The sequence below is a fragment of the Triticum urartu genome, chromosome 6, assembly GCF_003073215.2.
Source record: "Triticum urartu cultivar G1812 chromosome 6, Tu2.1, whole genome shotgun sequence".
Lineage (NCBI taxonomy): Eukaryota > Viridiplantae > Streptophyta > Magnoliopsida > Poales > Poaceae > Triticum > Triticum urartu.
This window is the reverse complement of record NC_053027.1, coordinates 444,350,049-444,373,771: the sequence shown is the minus strand read 5'-3', so window position 1 is coordinate 444,373,771 and position 23,723 is coordinate 444,350,049.

Sequence of the window (23,723 nt, the reverse complement as noted above, 5' to 3'; positions counted from 1 at the left end):
AAGACATGGGATGCAACTCACCTTGACGACAAACAAAAGTATCGGCCGTTATGACCCTGCGTAAGTACATGGACATGCATGTTAAGTACAACAGGGTTAGCATCCACTAAAAATAGCAAATGGGCAGCATCTCTAGTGATATCCCGAGTCATGTATTGTAAGTTTATTGCTGGTATTGATGAAATTGAGCTAGACACAATAATATTTGAACATCACATAGTGTGCGATACTGAAATAAACAAGGAACGAACATGCTTAATACATGAACCATACAAATCATAGCCGTTGCAAGTGGTATTGGTAAGATTTAGCTGGTCAGATCTTACCTGTTAAGTCCTGGGGGTAGTCGCTGGGGGACTTCATCTGGGCTAGAGCCTGCACCATGTCATCGGCGGCGGCGGAGGCGAGGTGTTCCTCTGGGTCAACACGCACAACAGCCATCGCGCCATGGACTGCCATCAGCTCCTGGCGGTGGGGATTTGGAGGCATGAGGATGTTTTGCACGCGCCATTTAAGAAATCAGGCCGGGGCCGTGATAGAGATCGGTGGGTTACCTGACTGGATCCGAGCAGAACGTAGATGTGGTTGAAGTTGTGGTTGCGGAGGCGGCGGTTTTAGATGCCGGTAGGGGGAGGCGCAAGGAGGGGGGGTACTGAGGGTGGGGATGTGATTGGAGGAATAAATTTTGAAATCACGTGCCTAATGAAAATTTCGCTATGAAACTTGAAACTTGGGCGGGGAAACACGCAACACAGACGAAGCGCATAAAATACTCGTGTGCGAGAAAAAAAGAAAGTTGGCTGATCCTGTCTCCAAAAAAATGTACATGTGTACTTGATTTTTTTCGGTCAATGGTACACCTCGTTTATTAGGAAACATCGCACAGGTATCTGACTTATGGGTCATTAACACAAAAAAATGCAGACGAGTACGACATAGAAACCGTGTATTTTGTGATCTTCTAATGATTAACGCAAAAAAGCACATGGGCACACATGCTAAGCAACGCTCAAAGCCCTCAAAGGATGCTCTTACCGACATTGTACGTTAATACTACAAACTTAAAGTACTATTGGTAATTTGCTCTAATACTCCCTCCGTTTCTTTTTAGTTCGCATATAAGATTTGGTCAAAGTCAAACTATGTAAAGTTTGACTAGCTTTGTAGGAGAAAATATCAATATTCATACTATGAAATCGGTGTTATTATATGCATGATGAAATTAATTTTCATAATATATAACTTTAGTATTGTAGATGTTGATATTTTTTACTAAAAAGTTGGTCAAACTTTACAACACTTGACTTTGACCAAATCTTAGATGTAGACTAAAAAGAAACGGAGGAACTACTACAAATTTAAACTACTTCTCACATGCTGTCATCGGGGCATGCTAGCCAGACGCCGGCGTTCTCCTTCCCGACCTTGTAGGCAGCAGCCCACCGTGCTTCGATCTCTGCCAAGCTCTCCTCACCACGGCGTGCGACCTCTTTTTTCTTGCGGCGGCACGACTCTCTTTTCTTGACTGCTTTCTGCCTTTTCCTCTCCTTCTGTGAGGCTTTGGCCGCCTCTAGATCCACCACCCATTCGGCCATGGCAGCCTCAAAGTCCACCCATGTAACTATCTGGCTGCCGGCAGCGATGAACTTGGCGCGGCGAGATGCCATCGCTTCCTTACCATGTGTGCGGTCGCGGACGGCGAGGAACGCGGCGCGGCGGGATGCCATCGCTTCCTTACCAGTTACTATGCGCCGTGGTGCCATGGACGACGCCTGGAGAGAGCTCTGGGACGGAGGGGCCGGGCAGCCGTACAGTGTGGTGGTATTCAAGAGCTCAACGACAAACGACAACAGAAATTTGGCTTCTCTTACAATTTCGCTTGTTCATTATCGCACCCGGTTCATCTCCGTCGCTTCCGGAAACAGTGTGCGCTGAGCCTATTGTGTGTTGCGTTATGATTGGCCGGAACCCTAGCCACGCGGATCACGCGTGTGCACCGCAGGATGCGCCGCGATCGAATGGCAATCCACGTCCCTCACATCACACCCGTGCATCTATAGCTGGATTGGATTTATATGTGCTAAATGCCTAGAAAATGCACATAATCCCCTAAATATGGTAAATGAGCCCGGAAAAATGCCAAATTTGAACACGGTGATTTGTAGAGTGTATGTTCGTCGTAGAAAAAAACTCCAGGGCAAAGAACGAAGAAAATTTGGATTCCGCTTCAATCTTGGTGATTTCCCTCTCGAAAGCGTGGAACTTCTTTGGTGACGGTTCGATTTATGAAGGCCATGCTTGACGACATAAGCGAAACCTTCTCTAATTTTTACCAGTGCATGCTGAGGTCATACCATAGCACACCATGCTAGGCATCATGTTTTCAAGCATTTATTTCATTTTTTCTATAGTTGAAAACCCAATAAACAAACGTTTGTGGTTGACTATTGCCACACATTTCATCGAAATATCTGTCCCTTCCTTGTAAAATGCATGAGAATTTACTAAATGGCACGAGCATGGTTTTTCAGGCCGTTCTTGTGCACCCTTTCATGCACCGATTGTTTGAACTTGAATTATGTGCATTAATGCCTAGGAAATGCACATAATCCCCTAAATATGGCAAATGAACCCGGAAAAGTGCCAAATTTGAACACGGTGATTTGCAGGTTGTATGTTCATCGTAGAAAAAAAACTCATGGACAAAGGATAAAGGAAATTTGGATCCCCCTTCAATCTTGGTGATTTCCCCCTCGAAACCATGAAACTTCCTCGGTGATGTTTTGGTTTTATGAAAGGCGTGCATCATGGCATAAGGAATACATTCTCCAATTTTTACCAGGGCCTGGTGAGGCCATACCATGGCACCATGCCAGGCGTCATGTTTTCCAACCATGTGTTTCATTTTTTGTATAGTTGTTAACCGAGTAAATGACGCGTTTATGGTTGACTATTGCCACACATCTCCTTGAAATATCTGCCCATTCCTTGTATAAGGCATGAGAATGTAAAGAATAACACGAGCATGGTTTTCTAGACCATTCTTGTGCACCTTTTCATGCACGGATTGTTCGAATTTGAATTATGTCCATTAATGCCTAGAAAATGCACATAATCCCCTAAATATGGTAAATGATCCCGGAAAAATGTCAAATTTGAACACGTTGCATTTGAGGCGGTATGTTGACCGTTGGAAAAAAACTGAATGACAAACTAGGATGGAAATTTGGATTCCCCTTCAATCTTGGGGATTTCCCTCTCGAAAGCATGAAACTTCCTCGGTGATGGTTCGATTTATGAAGGGCGTGCATGATGAAATAAGCCAAACCTTCTCAAATTTTTACCAGAGCATGGGGAGGTCATACCATGGCATCATGCCAGGCGTCATGTTTTAAGCATTTATTTCATTTTTTCTATAGTTGAAAACCCAACAAACAAATATTTGTGGTTGACTATTGCCACACATTTCATCGAAATATCTGTCCATTCCTTGTAAAAGGCATGAGAATTTACTAAATGCCACGAGCATGGTTACCTAGGCCGTTCTTGTGGAGCCTTTCATGCACCGATTGTTTGAACTTGAATTATGTGCATTAATGCCTAGGAAATGTACATAATCCCCTAAATATGGCAAATGAACCCGGAAAAGTGCCAAATTTGAACACGGTGATTTGCGGGTTGTATGTTCATCATAGAAAAAACTCGTGGACAAAGGACAAAGGAAATTTGGATCCCCCTTCAATCTTGGTGATTTCCCCCTCGAAACCATGAAACTTCCTCGGTGATGGTTCGTCTTATGGAAGGCGTGCATGTCGACATTTTTACCAGGGCACGGTGAGGTCATACCATGGCACCACACCAGGCATCATGTTTTCCAAGCATGCATTTCATTTTTGTATAGTTGTTAACCTAGTAAACGACGCGTTTATGGTTGACTATTGCCAAACATCTCCTTGAAATGTCTACCCATTCCTTGTAAAAGGCATGAGAATGTACTAAATAGCACGAGCATGGTTTTCGAGACCGTTCTTGTGCACCTTTTCATGCACCGATTGTTCGAATTTGAATTATGTGCATAATTAATGCCCAGAAAATGCACATAATCCCCTAAATATGGTCAATGAGTTCAAAAAAATGTCAAATTTGAACACGTTGCATTTGAGGCGGTATGTTGATCATTGTAAAAAAACTAAATGACAAACTAGGACGGAAATTTGGATTCCCCTTCAATCTTGGTGATTTCCCTCTCGAAAGCATTGAACTTCCTCGGTGATGGTTCAATTTATGAAGGGCATGCATGAAGACATAAATCAAACCTTCTCAGCTTTTAACCAGGGCATGGTGAGGCCATACCATGGCACCATGCCAGGCGTCTATGTTTTTCAAGCACATATTTCATTGTTCTATAGTTGATAACCCAGTAAATGACGCGTTTGTGGTTGACTATTGCCATGCATTCCATTGAAATCTCTGCCCATTCCTTGTAAAAGGCTTGAGAAATTACTAAATACCACGAGTATGGTTTTTCCAGGCCGTTCTTGTGCACCCTTTCATGCACCGATTGTTTGAATTTGAATTATGTGCATTAATGCCTACAAAATGCACATAATCCCCTAAATATTGTAAATGAACCCGTAAAAGTGTCAAATTTGAACACGGTGATTAGCAGGGTTTATGTTCATCGTAGAAAAAAACTCATGGATGAAGGACAAAGGAAATTTGGATTCCCATTCAATCTCGGTGATTTACTATCGCACACGATTCATCTCCGTCGCCTCTGTGAACCGTGTGTGTTCACTCACACATGCAAAAGGAAAAAGAAAACCCTCGCCCACTTCGTCCACACTCACTCGCCGCGGACTCCTCCGTAACTCTGCACCCTAAGCTCGACGGCTGTTGACGGCGGGCGTAGGTCGCACTCCAAACGGCACCGGATTTCACCCCTACCGCTTTCTCTGTAACGCCATTCTAGACTCTGGTCGACTGGGGTTTTCTGCGGGATTGGGCCGGGGATTTTTCTCATGGAGAAGGTAATCGACTTAATTAGCAAAATATTCACTCATCTCTTATCACAGTCCGTCCGTCACTGTTAATCAACCGGCGGAAATCGCCGTGGAATCATTTTTGTTCTAGCTGATTCGTGGGTATTCATTCATGTGTCCATAATGCGAGCACAAATCGGGCAACTGTGGTCATGGCCAGTCGGAAAGAAGTTCTATCTCACCATTCCGAATGACTTCAGGGAGCGCTCGGTATGTTCAATCTCAACCTACCACGGTTGGCATGGCCTAAATTTGTGAACATACAACATTTGTTGCTACATTATCTATATATTTGCATCAAATATTTGTTACATTATCTATTTTTAATTCTATATTTTTGTACTTTGCTTTCATCTATATATATTGATCTGTTCTATTAGTTACTCCCATATTTGCATCTTGCTCTGTTATTTCAATATATCTAATTTACAATCTTAATTTTCATTTCAACCAGTACATCCCTTGCTTTGTAAGAACAGGAGTAGAAGGAAATCTTGGGCATTACTTTGCTGATGACTCCCAGGATGTCATATTGACAACACAACATGGACTTACAATGAAGGTTAGCGTAAAACTTGATAAAGATGGTCACATCTATTTTAATGCGGACCTTTGGAGAAAAATGTCTAAGTGTTATGAACTGAAAGCTGGCAATAAAATTCTAGTGCGTGCACCACAGCCTGGTCTAATTAACATGGATGTTTACTTCCCCAACGTCATCAGCCGATCAAAGTCTAATCGAGGTTAGTGTCCTTTCAACTTTCTCCATGCTTCATATTACTATTTAAGCAACCAATTGATCACTATTTAAGCAACCAATTGTGATATCATATTCTGACTCCGTTCCTAGGCAGTAACAAATTCTATTTACCAATTTATGCGCACTATATATTCTTCTGCCATGTTCTGAATAAATAATACCTTTTCACCTTTTAAGCGGGATATGTTGGATGCATAGTGAATGATTTGTATGTTACTAAGCATACCAAATTTCACTGGAAGGATTTGAAGCATGTCATAAACTTCGTTGATAATCTGACAGAGATAGCACATCGTATGAACGCTGGATTTTGGATGGGATTAGTTAGACCTATGGTGCACACACTGAACAAGACACTGGTAAAAAGTCTTATTTTAATGTTGATGCTCATAACTATATATATCTTCAACAATATGTTACAATTGTTTTTTATTCTACATGTCAACAGAAATTGCCCCCTGTAGCAGTTCCTGGATCGATTTCCCGGCGTGGTCGAATTACACTTGTGCCTGCTAATAACGCCAAAGTGATTGCAAGGTACCGCATTTCCCGCAGAAATAGAACCATTCAAATTAACAAGTTCTCGCTTCTCGTGGCAATGCATCCATATTGGAAAATTGGAGACACTGTTCTACTCATGCTCTACCAAGGCACAGGAGGGCTCTTCCTTTTCATTGACGAGATGCCGAGTCGCCGTGATCAAGCTGCTTCCAATGGATAGTTGTGGTTGTTGGCCCTCAGCCTCTTAAAATGTGCTAGCTGTTACTATATATGTTAAGTATGTAGATATGAACCATATGGTTGTTGGCCCTTAGCCTCTTAAAATGTGATAGTTGTTACTATGTTAAGTATGTAGATTTGGACCATATGGTTGTCAAAACCGTGTTACGAAGATCCTCCTTTTGTTGAATAATGTAACCACTATATATATGTTACTCAAATGCTGTTACCCAAGTTCATAAATTTTCATGGAAAGTATTAGTATCATACATAGTTCATTGAGTTTAAGCGTGTGCCCGATGTCCAGAAGGCATTTGCATATTAACTACCCATATTGCAAATTCACACACATGTTAACATAAGGAATAGTATGTGTAACATACTAATCACCGCACACGATTACTCGCAGACGCATCGTGTGCGATACTCCTAGCCACCGCAAGCAGCTAGTTTGCATTTTTCAAAGTTTTTTGTACACACAGAATCACACACGAAGTACCTATATTGACCGTCTGTGTTGTAATTTCTCATCGCAAACAGTTCATCTGAGTCGGTTGTTTGCCACGTATCACACACATCTTGTTTACATGACTCGTTTGTGTTCTTTTGGCTCATCGCAAACAGTTCATCCATGTGAACTGTATGCCACATATCACACACATCTTGTTAAGTTGAACCGTTTCTGTTGTGTTCCCTAATCGAAAATAGTTCGTCCGAGTCAACCATATGCCGTATATCGCACACACATTGATATGGCTGCCGATTTCTATTGTTCTACCTCATCGCAAACAGTCCGAATGGATTAACCGTGTGTCCTGCATCGCACACACATTGTTATGGCTGCCCATTTCTGTTGTTCTGCCTCATCGTAGATAGTTTGAATGGATTAACCATGTGCCCTGCATCGCACACGCAACTAAAATCTAAACCACCGTTTTGCACCCTTTTTGACGGGTTTTTACACCACTGTTTGCAATTATTGCATCACACACAGTTTCGGCAAAGGGTCTCTGATCGTAGTGTCGCGTTAGCAGTATCCTGCATTAGTGAATGATAAAAACAGAATTATGTGGAATGTTGCCTAACATGTTCATCACATATTCTTTTCTTTGTAGCATGGACATTTGGACTTTTATATGATTCAAAGCAATAGTCTAGTTTTGACATGAAGATTTCAATACTCAAGCATATCAACAAGCAACCATGTCTTTCAAAATATCAACGCTAAAGGAAGTTATCCCTAGCCCATTATGCTCAATCATTTATCCATTCATGAAACACACTCGCATATTAGCTACACCCAATGCTCAAGTACGATCATAGTGCCCCTTAGCTGGTGCTTTATAAGAGAAGATGGCGACTCAAATAAAAATAAATAATGCATAAAGTAAAAGAAAGGCCCTTCATGGAGGGAAGTAGGGATTTGTAGAGGTGCCGGAGCTCAAAGCGAAAAAGATAGAGATAAAACATTTTTGGTGGCATGCTTTTCCTGTCAATGAAAACGATCGAGTAGTTCCCAATATTGTCCATGCTAGATATATCATAGGCGGTTCCCAAACAGAAAATATAGTCTATTCCTTTTTCCACCATATTTTCACTTTCCATGGCTAACCGTATCCACGGGTGCTTTCCATGGAATTTATTATTTGACAACATAAAGTAAATTCATTTTTCATTTCGGGACTAGGCATCCCTAATAGTTTTGCCGTACTCTCGTGCAATGACAAGTGAATAAACACTCATCTTGATAATAACATATCTAGCATGGAAATATATCAGCCACCCCCTACCGTTTCATGAGCGGTACAAGCACACAAAAGAGAAAATTATTTTGAAAATTAGAGATGGCACATACAAATTTTCTTAGAACGGCAAACGAATACCCCATAGAGGTAGGTATGGTGGACTCATATGGCAAAACTGGTTTAAAGGATCTTGGATGCACAAGTAGTGATCATACTTAGTGAAAATGAAGGCTAGCAAAAGATTGAGAAGCGTCCAAACAAGAAACGAAAAATCTCATAAGCGAGCATTAAGCATAACTAACACCGAATAATGCACCACAAGTAGGATGTAATTTCATTGCATAACTATTGACTTTCGTGCTTGCATAGGGAATCACAAACCTTAACACCAATATTCTTACTAAAGCATAATTACTCATCAACATGACTCACATATCACTATCATCATATCTCAAAACTATTACAAAGAATCAAGTTTATTTTGTCCAATGATCTTTATGAAAGTTTTTATTATATCCTCCTTGGATATCTATCACTTTGGGACTAGTTTCATATGTTGCTTTTAATAAGCTCAAACAAATATAAGTGAAGAACATGAGCATCAAAATTTTCTTCTCTCAAAATAATTTAAGTGAAGCAAGAGAGAATTTCTAAAAAATTACTAACTCTCAAACAAATCTAAGTGAAGCATGAGAGTATTTCTTCAAAAATACTAAAGCACACCATGCTCAAAAAGATATAAGTAAAGCGCTAGAGCAATTTCATAGCTCGTAAAGATTTAAGTGAAGCATAGAGAGCAATTCTAAGAAGTCATAGCATAATTTTGGCTCTCTAAAATAGGTGTGTCCAGCAAGGATTCATGACACAAAATAAAAATAAAAACAAGCAAAGACTCATATCATACAAGACGCTCCAAGCAAAACTCATAGTATGTGACGATTAAAAATATAGTTTCAAGTAAAATACCGATGGTTGTTAGAAGAAAGAGGGGATGCCACTCGGGGGCATCGCCAAGCTTAGTTGTTTGATACTTCTTGAATATTATCTTGGGGTGCCTCGGGCATCCCCAAGCTTAGCTTTTTGCTAATCCTTATTCCTTCATCCATCGCGATCTCACCAAAATCTTGAAAACTTCATTCGCACAAAACTCAACAAAACCTTCGTGAGATCCGTTAGTATAAGAAAGCAAGTCACTACTTTAAGTACTGTTGCAAACACATTCATATTTTATTTTTTCATTATATCTACCATATTCCAACTTTTATATGGCAAAAATATATTCAAAGGAAACCATAGAATCATCAAAACAAGCACACAACGCAAAGAAAACAGAATCTATAAAAAATAGAACAGTCCGTACCAATCTGAATATTTCGAATACTTCTGTAACTCCAAAAATTCTGAAAAATTAGGACAACATGAAAAAATTGTGTATTAAACTTCTGAAATAACAGTCAGTATTTTATCACTCCAGTTAAAAATGAAAATTATTTTTGTGAGCGTAAAAGTGTTTGTTTTTCAGCAAGATCAAATTAACTATCACCCAACATGATTCTAAAGGCTTTGCTTGGCACAAAAACTAACTAAAACATGAAAACACAATCATAACGGTAGCATAATTGTGCAAACACTAAAGAACATAAATTAATAAATAAATAAAACAAAAATAAATTATATTCATTGGGTTGCCTCCCAATAAGCGCTATCGTTTTATGCCCCTAGCCAGGCATAATGCAAATGATCTAAGTATTGTCATCTTTGTTCCTTGATCCATATGATGCCCTCATGTTGATTCATATGGTGACTTAATTCTAGTTCTAGGGAAGTGTTCCATACCCTTCCTTAGTGGAAATTGATATTTAATATTGCCTTCTTTCATATCAATCATGATACTAATAGTGCGTAAAAACGGTCTACCAAGAATAATTGGCCAAGATGGATTGCAATCAATATCAAGAACAATAAAATCTATGGGCACATAATTCCTATTTGAAAGAATAAGAACAACATTAATTCTTCCCATAGGCTTTTTTATAGTGGAATCCACCAAGTGCAAATTTAAAGAACATTCTCCAATATCGGTAAGACCAAGCACATCAGACAAAGATTTCGGAATTGTAGAAACACTAGCACCCAAGTCACATAAAGCAAAACACTCATAATTTTTAATCTTGACTTTGATAGTAGGTTCCCATTCATCATGTAATTTTCTAGGAACTGAAACATCTAATTCCAACTTTTCTTCTAAAGCTTTCATCATAGCATGAACAATATGTTTAGTAAAAGCTTTATTTTGTTCATAAGCATGGGGTGAATTTATCATGGATTGCAACAAAGAAATATAATCAGTAAAAGAGCAACTATCATAATTAAAGTCTTTGTAATCCAAAAGAGTGGGCACATCACTAGTTAAAGTTTTGACCTCTTCAAACCCTCTTTTATCGATTTTCCCAACAAGATTTCCACCCTCGGAATTATCAGGACGCCTTCTAGCTAAAGTTGACTCTTCTCCAGTCCCTTTATTATCAATCTTAATTTTACTAAAGAAAGAATCAATAGAAGAAACACCAATCATTTTAAGATCTTCATCACTTTTATCTTCTAACGAGATTGGTTTAGCGGCCATTTGATTTACTAGGGTAGTTTGTGCATTGGATATTTTACCTAGCAAACTTTCAGCAAAAGAATATTTAGATTGGAGATTGCAAACTTCTCTATTAATATCATCAAGTTGTTTAGTTATAGCTTCTAGCACAACAAAGTGTTCCTTAAGTTCTCAGTAAAATATTTATTGTGCTGAAATTGTGTAGTCATATATTCCTTAGTACTTTTCTCAATTTCAAGCAAAATATTAGGATAAGGAAGATCATAATATTTCCTTTGAGGCATCATGACTATGCAAACAAGGGTGCACACAAAAACAGATCTGACGAGAAAACGGCAAACGGAAAAGAGGGTGAATAAAACGACAAATTTTTGTGAAGTGGGGGAGAGGAAAATGAGAGGCAAATGGCAAATAATGTAAATTGCAAGGAGATGATATTTGTGATTAGGAACCTGGTAGATGTTGATGATGTCTCCCCGACAATGGCACCAGAAATTCCTTTTGATGCGGCTTGAACTACATTAATATTTCCCCTAAGGGGAAGGGATGATGCAGCACAACTACGGTAGGTATTTCCCTCAGTGATGAGAGCATGGTTACCGAACCAGTAGGAGAACCACGCAACACTACGTGAACGACACCTGCACACAAATAACAAATACTTGCAACCCAACGTATTAAAGGGGTTGTCAATTCCTTTCGGGTAACGGCGCCAGAAATTGGCAAGTAGACGGGATAAAAATTGTGATAGATTGATAGATGCAAATAAAGTAAATAAAATTCAGCGAGGTATTTTTGGATTTTTTTGATAATAAAGATATGAAAATGAAAGAAAAGAAAAATAGATCGCGAAGGCAAATATAATAAAGAATAGACCCCGGGGCCGTATATTTCACTAGTGGCTTCTCTCGAGAAAAATAGCATACGGTGGGTAAACAAATTACTGTTGGGAAATTGATAGAACTTCAAATAATCATGAAGATATCCAGGAAATGATCATTATATAGGTATCACGTCCAAGATTAGTAGACCGACTCCTCCCTGCATCTACTACTACTACTCCACAAATCGACTGCTATCCAGCATTCATCTAGTGTATTAAGTTCATGGAGAAATGGAATAATGCAATAAGAATGATGACATGATGTAGAAAAGATCTATTTATGTAGAAATAGACCCATCTTGTTATCCTTAATAGCAACAATACATATGTGTGAGTTCCCCTTTTGTCATTGGGATCAAGCACCGTAAGATCGAACCCATCACAAAGCACCTCTTCCCATGGCAAGTAAAATCGATCTAGTTAGCCTAACTAAATCAACGATTCGAAGAAGAAATATGAGGCTATAAGTAATCATGCATATAAGAGATCAAAAGACTCAAATGACTTTCATGGATAAAAACACGGATATGATCATAAACTCAAAGTTCATTGGATCCCAACAAACGCGCCACAAAAAGAGTTACATCAAATAGATCTCCAAGAGACCATTGTATTAAGAATCAAAGGAGAGAGAGGAAGCCATCTAGCTAATAACTACGGACCCGTAGGTCTACAATGAACTACTCACGCATCATCAGAGAGGCACCAATGAGGATGATGAACCCCTCTGTGATGGTGTCTAGATTGGATCTGGTGGTTCTGGAACTTGCGGCAGCTGAATTGATTTTTGTGGACTCCCCTAGAGTTTATGGAATATTGGGGTATTTATAGAGCAAAGAGGTGGTGCGGGAGGCCACCGAGGTGGGCACAACCCACCTGGGCGCGCCTGGGCCCCCAGGCGCGCCTTGGTGGGTTGTGCTCCCGTCAGAGCACCCCTCGGGTACTTCTTCGGCCCATCTTGAAGGTAAAGGGAAGGGTTTGGAGATGGCAAATGCAATGATGACACGAAGATTTTTGGCATGGTTCCGATAGGTGGTGCCATCGCATGTCCACGTTAATGGAGACTTCAGCCCATGAAGGGTAACGGCTACGCGAGTCCACGGAGGGCTCCACCCACGAAGGGTCCATTAAGAAGCAACCTTGTCTATCCCACCCTTGGCATCGCCCACAAAGGACTTGCCTCACTTGGGTAGATCTTCACGAAGTAGGCGATCTCCTTGCCGTTAAAAACTTGTTGGTTCAACTCCACATCATGTCGGAGGCTCCCAAGTGACACATAACCAATCTAGGAGACACCACTCACCAAAAGGTAATAGAGAGTGTGTTGATGATGAACTCCTTGCTCTTGTGCTTAAAATGATAGTATCCCCAACACTCAACTCTTTCTCACACATTTGGCTATGGTGGAAGAAGGATTTGAGTGGAAAGCAACTTGGGCAAGGCTAGAAATCAAGGTTCAAATGGTAGGAATGGAATCTCTTGATCTCCACACATGAGTAGGTGGTTCTCACAGAAAATGAATGGTGAAAGTGTAGGCACTCATACATCCATCATGTTTTTATGTTGATATTTATTGCGTTATGGATTGTTATTTCACTTTATGATACAATTCTTATGCCTTTTCTATCTTATTTTGCAAGAATTGTAAGAAGAGGGAGAAGGACCGGAAAGGAACAAATCTGATATACCTATTCTGCACAACTCCAAATGTTTTGAAATTTTACGGAGAATTGTTTTGGAATATATAAAAAAATATTGGGCGAAGAAAGAACAGAAGGGGACCCACTAGGTGGCCACAATCCTGGGGGGTGCACCTCCCGAGCTTGTGGCCCCCCTGGCCAGCCCCCGACATCCATCTTCTGCTATATGAATGGGTTTTGACCTAGAAAAAATCACAAGAAGGCTTTCGGGACAAAGCGCCGCCGTCTCGAGGCGGAACCTGGGCAGAAGCAATCTAGGGCTCCAGCGGAGCGATTCCGCCAGGGAAACTTCCCTCCCAGAGGAGGAAATCAAAGCCATTGTCATCACCAACGATCCTCTCATCGAGGGATGGCCAATCTTCATCAACACCTTCACCAGCACCATCTCCTCTCAAACCCTAGTTCATCTCTTGTATCCAATCTTTGTCCCAAGACCTCAGATTGGTACCTGTGGGTTGCTAGTAGTGCTAATTACTCCTTGTAGTTCATGATAGTTGGTTTATTTGGTGGAAGATCATATGTTCAGATCCTTAATGATATTCAATACCCCTCTGATATTCAACATGAACATACTTTGTGAGTAGTTACTTGCTACTTCTTGAGCTTGCGTTGGTTTTTCCCTTGAAGAGGAAAGGGTGATGAAGCAAAGTAGAGATAAGTATTTCCCTCAGTTTGAGAACCAAGGTATCAATCCAGTAGGAGACGACGCACAAATCACCTACTACCCGCACAAACAATCAAACAACTTGCACAAACAATCAAACAACTTGCACACAAGATCTGATAGAGATAGATGAAACTAAACAAAAGGTAAAGTAAATATTTTTGGTATTTTTTTATTTATAGATCGGAAAGTAAAAGATTGCAAAATAGTATATCAGAAACTTATATGATGGAAAATAGTAGATCAGAAACTTATATGATGGAAAATAGACCCGAGGGCCATAGGTATCATTAGAGGCTTCTCTCATGAAATCAAATAATACGGTGGGTGAATAAATTACTATCGAGCAATTGATAGAAAGGCGCAGAGTTATGACGATATATAAGGCAATGATCATGAATATAGGCATCACGTTCGTGTCAAGTAGACCGAAACGATTCTGCATCTACTAATATTACTCCACACATCAACCGTCTCCTTCCTGCATCTAGAGTATTAAGTTCATGAAGAACAGAGTACCGCATTAAGTAAGATGACATGATGTATAGGAATAAACTCAAGCAATATGATGTAAACCCCATCTTTTTATCCTCGATGGCAACAATACAATACGTGCCTTTCTGCCCCTACTGTCACTGGGAAAGGACACTGCAAGATTGAACCCAAAGCTAAGCACTTCTCCCATTGCAAGAAAAACCAATCTAGTTGGCCAAACCAAACCGATAATTCGAAGAGAATTACAAAGATACCAAATCATGCATAAAAGAATTCAGAGAAGATTCAAATAATATTCATAGATAAGCTGATCATAAATCAACAATTCATTGGATCTCGACAAACATACCAGAAAATAAGATTACATCGGATAGAACTCCAAGAACATCGAGGAGAACACGGTATTGAGAATCAAAGAGAGAGAGAGAGAGAAGAAGCCATCTAGCTACTAGCCATGGACCCGTAGGTCTGAAGTAAACTACTCACGCTTCATCGGAAGGGCAATAGAGTTGATGTAGACGCCCTCCGTGATTGAATCCCCCTCCGACAGGATGCCGGAAAGGTCCCTAGATGGGATCTCACGGGTACAGAAGGTTGCGGTGGCGGAAAAGTGTTTTCATGGATACTTCTGGTGGTTTGGGAATATATGTGAATATATAGGCAAAGGAATTAGGTCAGGGGAGTCACGGGGGGCCCACAAGACAGGGGGGCTTGCCCTACCCCCTGGGCGCGCCCTCCACCCTAGTGGCCGCCTCGTGGCTCCTCCGACATGATCTCCAAGTCTCCTGGGTGTCTTCTGGTCCAAGAAAAATCATCGCCAAGGTTTTATTCCGTTTGGCCCCGTTTGGTATTCCTTTTCTGCGAAACTCAAAAACAAGGGAAAAAACAAAAACTGGCACTGGGCTCTAGGTTAATAGGTTAGTCCCAAAAATAATACAAAATAGCATATTAATGCATGTAAAACATCCAAAACAGATAATATAATAGCATGGAACAATAAAAAATTATAGATACGTTGGAGACGTATCAAGCATCCCAAGCTTAATTCCTGCTCATCCTCAAGTAGGTAAATGATAAAAACATTTTGATGTGGAATGCTACCTAACATATTTATCCATGTAATTTTTATCGGGCAACGTAGCATGCAATTCCAAAAATTTCGTACGCTCACGCAAGATCTATCTAGGAGATGCATAGCAACGAGAGGGGGAGAGTGTGTCCACGTACCCTCGTAGACCGAAAGCGGAAGCATTTGATAATGCGGTTGATGTATTCTAACTTCTTCTAGATCCGACCGATCAAGCAACGAACATACGACACCTCTGAGTTCTGCACACGTTCAGCTTGATGATGTCCCTCGTCCTCTTGATCCAGCAAAGGTGTCGAGGAAGAAGATGAGTTCTGTTAGCCCAGAGATACCTCTCCGATACTCGGAGTGACAAATCCTAATCTCAATCTATGCCAACTCAACAAACACCTTTGGAGATACCTGTAGAGCATCTTTATAATCACCCAGTTACGTTGTGACGTTTGATATCACACAAGGCATTCCTTCGGTATCCGGGTGTTGCATAATCTCATAGTGGAAGGAATATGTATTTGACATGAAGAAAGCAATAGTAATAAAACTGAACGATCAATATGCTATGCTAACGGATGGGTCTTGTGCATCACATCATTCTCCTAATGATGTGATCCCATTCATCAAATGACAACACATGTATATGGTTAGGAAACTTAACCATCTTTGATTAACATGCTAGTCAAGTAGAGGCTTACTAGGGACATGTTGTTTTGTCTATGTATCCACACATTTATCAAGTTTCTGGTTAATATAATTCTAGCATGAATAATAAACATTTATCATGATATAAGGAAATATAAAATAACAACTTTATTATTGCCTCTAGAGCATATTTCCTTCAGTCTCCCTCTTGCACTAGAGTCAATAATCCAGTTCACATCGCCATGTGATTTAACACCAATAGTTCATATCTTTATGTGATTAATACTCATGATTCACATTGCCATGTGAATAACACCCAAAGGATTTACAAGAGTCAACAATCTAGTTCAAATCGCTATGTGATTAACACCCAAAGAGTACTAAGGTGTGATCATGTTTTGCTTGTGAGAGAAGTGTAGTCAACGGGTCTGCCACATTCAGATCCGTATGTATTTTGCAAATTTCTATGTCTACAATGTTCTACATGGAGCTAATCTAGCTAATTGCTCCTACGTTCAATACGTACACTACAAAAAAATACACTTCCGTGATGATATGTGTTTGTCACAGTAGGTCACGTTTTCTGTCATGCATGTACATCCATGACAAATTTATGACAGAATGAAGATAGTCATACCTATGCTATCGTAGAAGTGTTCCATGACATTACCAAAATTATCATCACGGAAGTGTCCACTTCCGTGATGATAAATCGTGCGTCATAGAAGTGCTTTCGTCAAGGGTGACCGACACGTGGCATCCACCGTAACGGAACGCCGTTAAGCTATCGGGTCCGGTTTTGGATCCGATAACCCGTTAACAGCCCGGACCAATCGGGGATTTTCCACGTGTAAAATTCTGATTGGCTGATGGAAACACGTGTCAGCTCCGCGTTGGCACAGGTGTCACTCATCCAATGGGCGAGATGCGCCTATGATATGTTGACATGTGGACCGGCCCAAAAGTGGCCCATAAAGTTTAAATGGGCCAGCCCAACTAAAGGCCCACAAGATTTTGCGGTCCATAATGGGCCAGCCAAGCAAAAGGCCCATGAGATTTTGCGTATCATAATGGGCTGGCCCAGCTAAAGGCCCGTGAGATTTTGCGGGCCATAATGTGCCGGCCTAGCTAAAGGCCCGCGAGATTTTGCGGACCATAATGGGCCGGCCTAGCTAAAGGCCCAACATTCTCAATTAAGGCCCGTACGGCTAGTGTGAGATTGGCCCGTCAACGGCCTATCCTAAACTTGTCATCATCGCGGCCCATGGTCACTTCTAGCCCGTTAACAATCCGCTAAGTGTATGGGCTGAATTACGACCCGGTGTATTTCCGGCCTGTTAAAGGTCCTGCTTCATTTGGGCCCATTTACAGGCCATTGAAACTTTCAGCCCATAAATGACCATGAAGTATTTGGGTCCTATTCGGCCATGTCTGACATTCGGCCTGTTAGAGGCCCACTATAGATTTGGGCCACTTTCGGCCTGTTAACGTCGGACGAAATCCATGGGCCATATGTGGCCCAACGTCACATCGGGCCCATTAACGACCCATATAAAAATGACGATAATCTAGCCCGACCGAACTTCCGGCCTGTTAAAGGCCCGTGTATTAGGTCGGCGCATTTATGACCCGTATGAATTTTGGCCTGTGAAAGATCCGCATCGTAAATGGGCCCAATCTCACTTTCGGTCTTTTAAAGGCCCATGTTTTTTATGGGCTCGAGATATTTACACCTGTAAATGGCCTATTGTTATTGAGGGCCCAAATTATGTTTAGGAATGTGAAAGGCCCACTACGGGCATAGGCCTACCAGAAAAATATGAAATCTTATGCTGATTTAGGACCAGATATTTTTAGTGGGCTACATGCAAATTCCGGCCCATAATCGTTTTTAGCCCAATTGGAATGGGCCCGACGAATGTTGGCATGTTGGGCTCCTACGAAGCTTTCGGCTGAATACATTACTAAGATAAACCTACACTATACAAAAATAGCGTCGTAATTATTGCAGCCTTTGGCAACATCATTAATGCTGTATCACAACAAAAGGCCTATTGGCATAAAGTTTACAGTCCTTGCAGATAAAAGCACCATCAAATGTATAGAAGCACATATCATTTGACCCGAGTGCTAATGTTTCAGGCTGTAGAATCTGATGGAGCAGCACGGTCTTCACCTTTTTTCCGCCATTGCTCTTGAACAACGAAGCAAATGTCTGATAGTCTGGTTTCAAAACCATTCATATCTTGACGACATTTGTCAACCACTATTCGTGTTTCCAAAGCAACGTCCATTAGGGATTGGACTTGTGTCTGGAGCACAGATATATCACTCTGTCTAGCAGGAAGATTTTGTTCAGTAGGCGATTTGGACGAGGTTACCTTGACAACCAACCCAGAATTACGCAGGAAGGTGCTTTTTGCACTGTTAGTGGAGAGATACTGACGCACTGCAGCAAGAGGTGACATTGTTCCTGTGGTAGCCTCGTCACCTTCAGGTGGTTGTGGCTATTCAATCATTTTTCCATAGCTTCCTGAAAGTTTGAACTTGTAGATTAGTATACCAGATAAGTTACTAATGAGACAAAAACAAACAAAGTAGGTTACACATTTATACATAACTTATTTTTGTGAACTACTGTAATACATTAACATGTATTGTAGTGCCAACTACATAATAAAATCACTTTCGGAACATATGTCCATGTAGCATGCCTATTGTATTGTCTATTTTCTCACATTCGTTGACATCTAAGGATAAAGAGACATGGTTTAAAGTAGGATGAACATAGTATGACATCATTCATATCATGGGCAAACAGATATAAAACAAACATGCTATTTTATCATTCTGTGCGCACGTGAACATAACAACTAGAATACAGATCAAGACCAAAAGAATATCCTTCATCTCCTTTAAACCATGTAAGGTGAAATGATACGTTAAGACAACTGTGTATAAAAGTGAACAGAGTTACTGACATTGGCTGCAAACCAAGTAGTTAAATGAACACATCACAGTACCGGTCAGTTCAAAGGCAGGAGGAGTAAGGACTTACAACAACGACTTGAACTGGTGTGCTCATGCCCTTCATCTTGCTGGTGTGGCAATCCTTGAAGATTTGCACTGCATTCGGTTCAGGTTCTTTTTGGTCCGCACAGGTTTCCTCTGTTTTTGGAACAAGTCAATATAGATACGATAATATGGCACAGGAAAAAGAAGTAGCAGCTATTTACAAGAGCCTCACAGTGTGCAATATAGCTACGAGATCCTGTTGTCTGTTGGAATTTCACTTTAGAACGGTTGGTCTTGTTCTTCAAATAGTTAGCCTAGAAGAAGATACACTTGTAAGGCACATACATAAATACAAGTTCAATATGCGGTCTAATCAAATACATATAGCCTACCTGATACTTTAGATCAGACCAGTGTTTAACGATGGCTGTCCACTCTTCATCTGTAATATATTCCACTGGAGATGTTTGGGCGATTTCATTGTTAGCCTTGCCTTCAAAGTGAGATTTTCCAAGGTGGTACCGATACTGTCGCAGAGCAGACTGAAAAACATGAGTGCATGCATGTTTAGTTGCATCATCTTTCGGATCCAACTTGAACCTCATCTGTTGAAAAAAGAATGTGAGTCTTATTAGGACGAAGCTAGAAAGTATGGGTCAGAGCAAGACAATATTACTAATTGCGATGAATAACATTACTTACGGATAAATGGTCAAGGAAGGTGTTAAACTGGGTATTTTCTTTCTCATTCCTGTACTGGATCCATGTTGGGAGGATACGTGCATGACACCTAACGGCAACGGCTGCCTCTGATACTAACTTGGCTGACTCTGTAGCATCACGTGGCCTTTTTAAACCTGCCTCAAAATGGATCTCCATTCTTCCTCCTTTAAATTTTGTTAATCTGTCAAGCATTATCCCTGATGTCTATTTCCTCTTGCGTCGTGGTGCTAGTTCAACAACGAATATGGAACGTGTAGTGTACATCAAACTGTGAGAGTACATATAAAGGAGCATGCAACTACAACTTGACTCGGTCAGGTACCGTCTTGGTATTGATGCTCATGATGTTCATCTGATCTTGCCAAGTCCTGTTGTGTCTACAGTGCTTCAGAAGTAGTGTTAGGTGTGAAGGCAGCTTGGGAACTGGCCAGTTCCGGAGCAAACGATGAGTAACTCATTGAGATGCTGGTACAGTTGAAGCAGATGCTGCAGCTGGTGGAGCAGGTGATACTGTGGTTGTAGGTTTAGCCGGTGGACTTGGACCTTCTACTGCACTATAAGTACCAACAAAATCTGGACAACGGATCCTTTTCGTTTCACTCGACGAGTAACACCACTCCCTACTATATTATTTTCCTTGCTCTTTTTTGACTTTGCCATGCCAAGCCGTACCCACATCACAAAAGAATAAAATTGCTCTTCAGAACTCATTGATGCTGAAGGAAATATGCCCTAGAGGCAATAATAAAGTTATTATTTTATTTCCTTATATCATGATAAATGTTTATTATTCATGCTAAAATTGTATTAACCGGAAACATAATACTTGTGTGAATACATAGACAAACTAAACGTCACTAGTATGCCTCTACTTGACTAGCTCGTTAATCGAAGATGGTTATGTTTCCTAACCATATACATGTGTTGTCATTTGATTAACGGGATCACATCATTAGGAGAATGATGTGATTGACATGACCCATTCCATTAGCTTAGCACCCGATCATTTAGTATGTTGCTATTGCTTTCTTCATGACTTATACATGTTCCTATGACTATGAGATTATGCAACTCCCGTTTGCCGGAGGAACACTTTGTGTGCTACCAAACGTCACAACGTAACTGGGTGATTATAAAGGAGCTCTACAGTTGTCTCCAAAGGTACATGTTGGGTTGGCGTATTTCGAGATTAGGATTTGTCACTCCGATTGTAGGAGAGGTATCTCTGGGCCCTCTCGGTAATGCACATCACATAAGCATTGCAACTAATGAGTTAGTTGCGAGATGATGTATTACGAAACGAGTAAAGAGAGTTGCCGGTAACGAGATTGAACTAGGTATTGAGATACCAACGATCGAATCTCGGGCAAGTAACATACCGATGACAAAGGGAACAACGTATGTTGTTATGCGGTCTGACCGATAAAGATCTTCGTAGAATATGTAGGAGCCAATATGAGCATCCAGGTTCCGCTATTGATTATTGACTGGAGACGTGTCTCGGTCATGTCTACATTGTTCTCGAACCCGTAGGGTCCTCACGCTTAACGTTACGATGACAATTTCATTATGAGTTTATATATTTTGATGTACCGAAGATTGTTCGGAGTCCCGGATGTGATCACGGACATGACGAGGAGTCTCGAAATGGTCGAGACATAAAGATTGATATATTGGATGGCTATATTCGGACATCGGAAGTGTTCCGGAGAAATTTCGGATAAAACTGGAGTACCGGGGGGTTACCGGAACCCCCCGGGGGTTAATGGGCCTCATGGGCCCAAAGTGGAGAAGAGGAGGGGCGGCCAGGGCAGGCCACGCGCCCCCTCCCCCTCTAGTCCGAATTGGACAAGGAGGGGGGGGGGGCGGCGCCCGCCTTTCCTTCCTCTCCTCTCTCCCTTCCTTCCCCCTCTCCTAGTTGGACAAGGAAAAGGAGGGAGTCCTACTCCCGGTAGGAGTAGGACTCCTCCCTGGCGCGCCTCCTCCTGGCCGGCCGCCCCTCCCCCTTGCTTCTTTATATACGGGGGCAGGGGGGCACCTCTAGACACACAAGTTGATCTTGGAGATCGTTCTCTTAGCCGTGTGCGGTGCCCCCCTCCACCATAATCCTCGATAATATTGTAGCGGTGCTTAGGCGAAGCCCTGCGACGGTAGAACATCAAGATCGCCACCATGTCGTCGTGCTGACGGAACTCTTCCCCGACAGTTTGCTGGATCGGAGTCCGGGGATCGTCATCGAGCTGAACGTGTGCTAGAACTCGGAGGTGCCATAGTTTCGGTGCTTGATTGGTCGGGCCGTGAAGACGTACGACTACATCAACCGCGTTGTCATAATGCTTCCGCTGTCGGTCTACAAGGGTACGTAGACAACACTCTCCCCTCTCGTTGCTATGCATCACCATGATCTTGTGTGTGCGTAGGAATTTTTTTGAAATTACTACGTTACCCAACAGTGGCATCCGAGCCTAGGTTTTATGTGTTGATGTTATATGCACGAGTAGAACACAAGTGAGTTGTGGGCGATATAAGTCATACTGCTTACCAGCATGTCATACTTTGGTTCGGTGGTATTGTTGGATGAAGCGGCCCGGACCGACATTACGCGTACGCTTACGCGAGACTAGTTCTACCGACGTGCTTTGCACACGGGTGGCTGGCGGGTGTCAGTTTCTCCAACTTTAGTTGAACCAAGTGTGGCTACGCCCGGTCCTTGCGAAGGTTAAAACAGCACCAACTTGACAAACTATCGTTGTGGTTTTGATGCGTAGGTAAGATTGGTTCTTGCTTAAGTCCGTAGCAGCCACGTAAAACTTGCAACAACAAAGTAGAGGACGTCTAACTTGTTTTTGCAGGGCATGTTGTGATGTGATATGGTCAAGACATGATGCTAAATTTTATTGTATGAGATGATCATGTTTTGTAACCGAGTTATCGGCAACTGGCAGGAGCCATATGGTTGTCGCTTTATTGTATGCAATGCAATTGCTCTATAATGCTTTACTTTATCACTAAGCGGTAGCGATAGTCATGGAAGCATAAGATTGGCGAGATGACAACAATGCTATGATGGTGATCAAGGTGTCGCACCAGTGATGATGGTGATCATGGCGGTGCTTCAAAGATGGAGATCACAAGCACAAGATGATGATGGCCATATCATATCACTTATATTGATTGCATGTGATGTTTATCTTTTATGCATCTTATCTTGCTTTGATTGACGGTAGCATTATAAGATGAGCCCTCACTAAATTATCATAGTAAAAGTGTTCTCCCTGAGTATGCACCGTTGCGAAAGTTCTTCGTGCTAAGATACCACGTAATGATCGGGTGTGATAGGCTATACGTTCAAATACAACGGGTGCAAAACAGTTGCACACGCAGAATACTCAGGTTTAACTTGACGAGCCTAGCATATAACAGATATGGCCTCGGAACACGGAGACCGAAAGGTCGAGCGTGAATCATATAGTAGATATGATCAACATAGTGATGTTCACGAATGAAACTACTCCATCTCACGTGATGATCGGACATGGTTTAGTTGATTTGGATCACGTGATCACTTAGAGGATTAGAGGGATGTCTATCTAAGTGGGAGTTCTTTAGTAATATGATTAATTGAACTTAAATTTATCATGAACT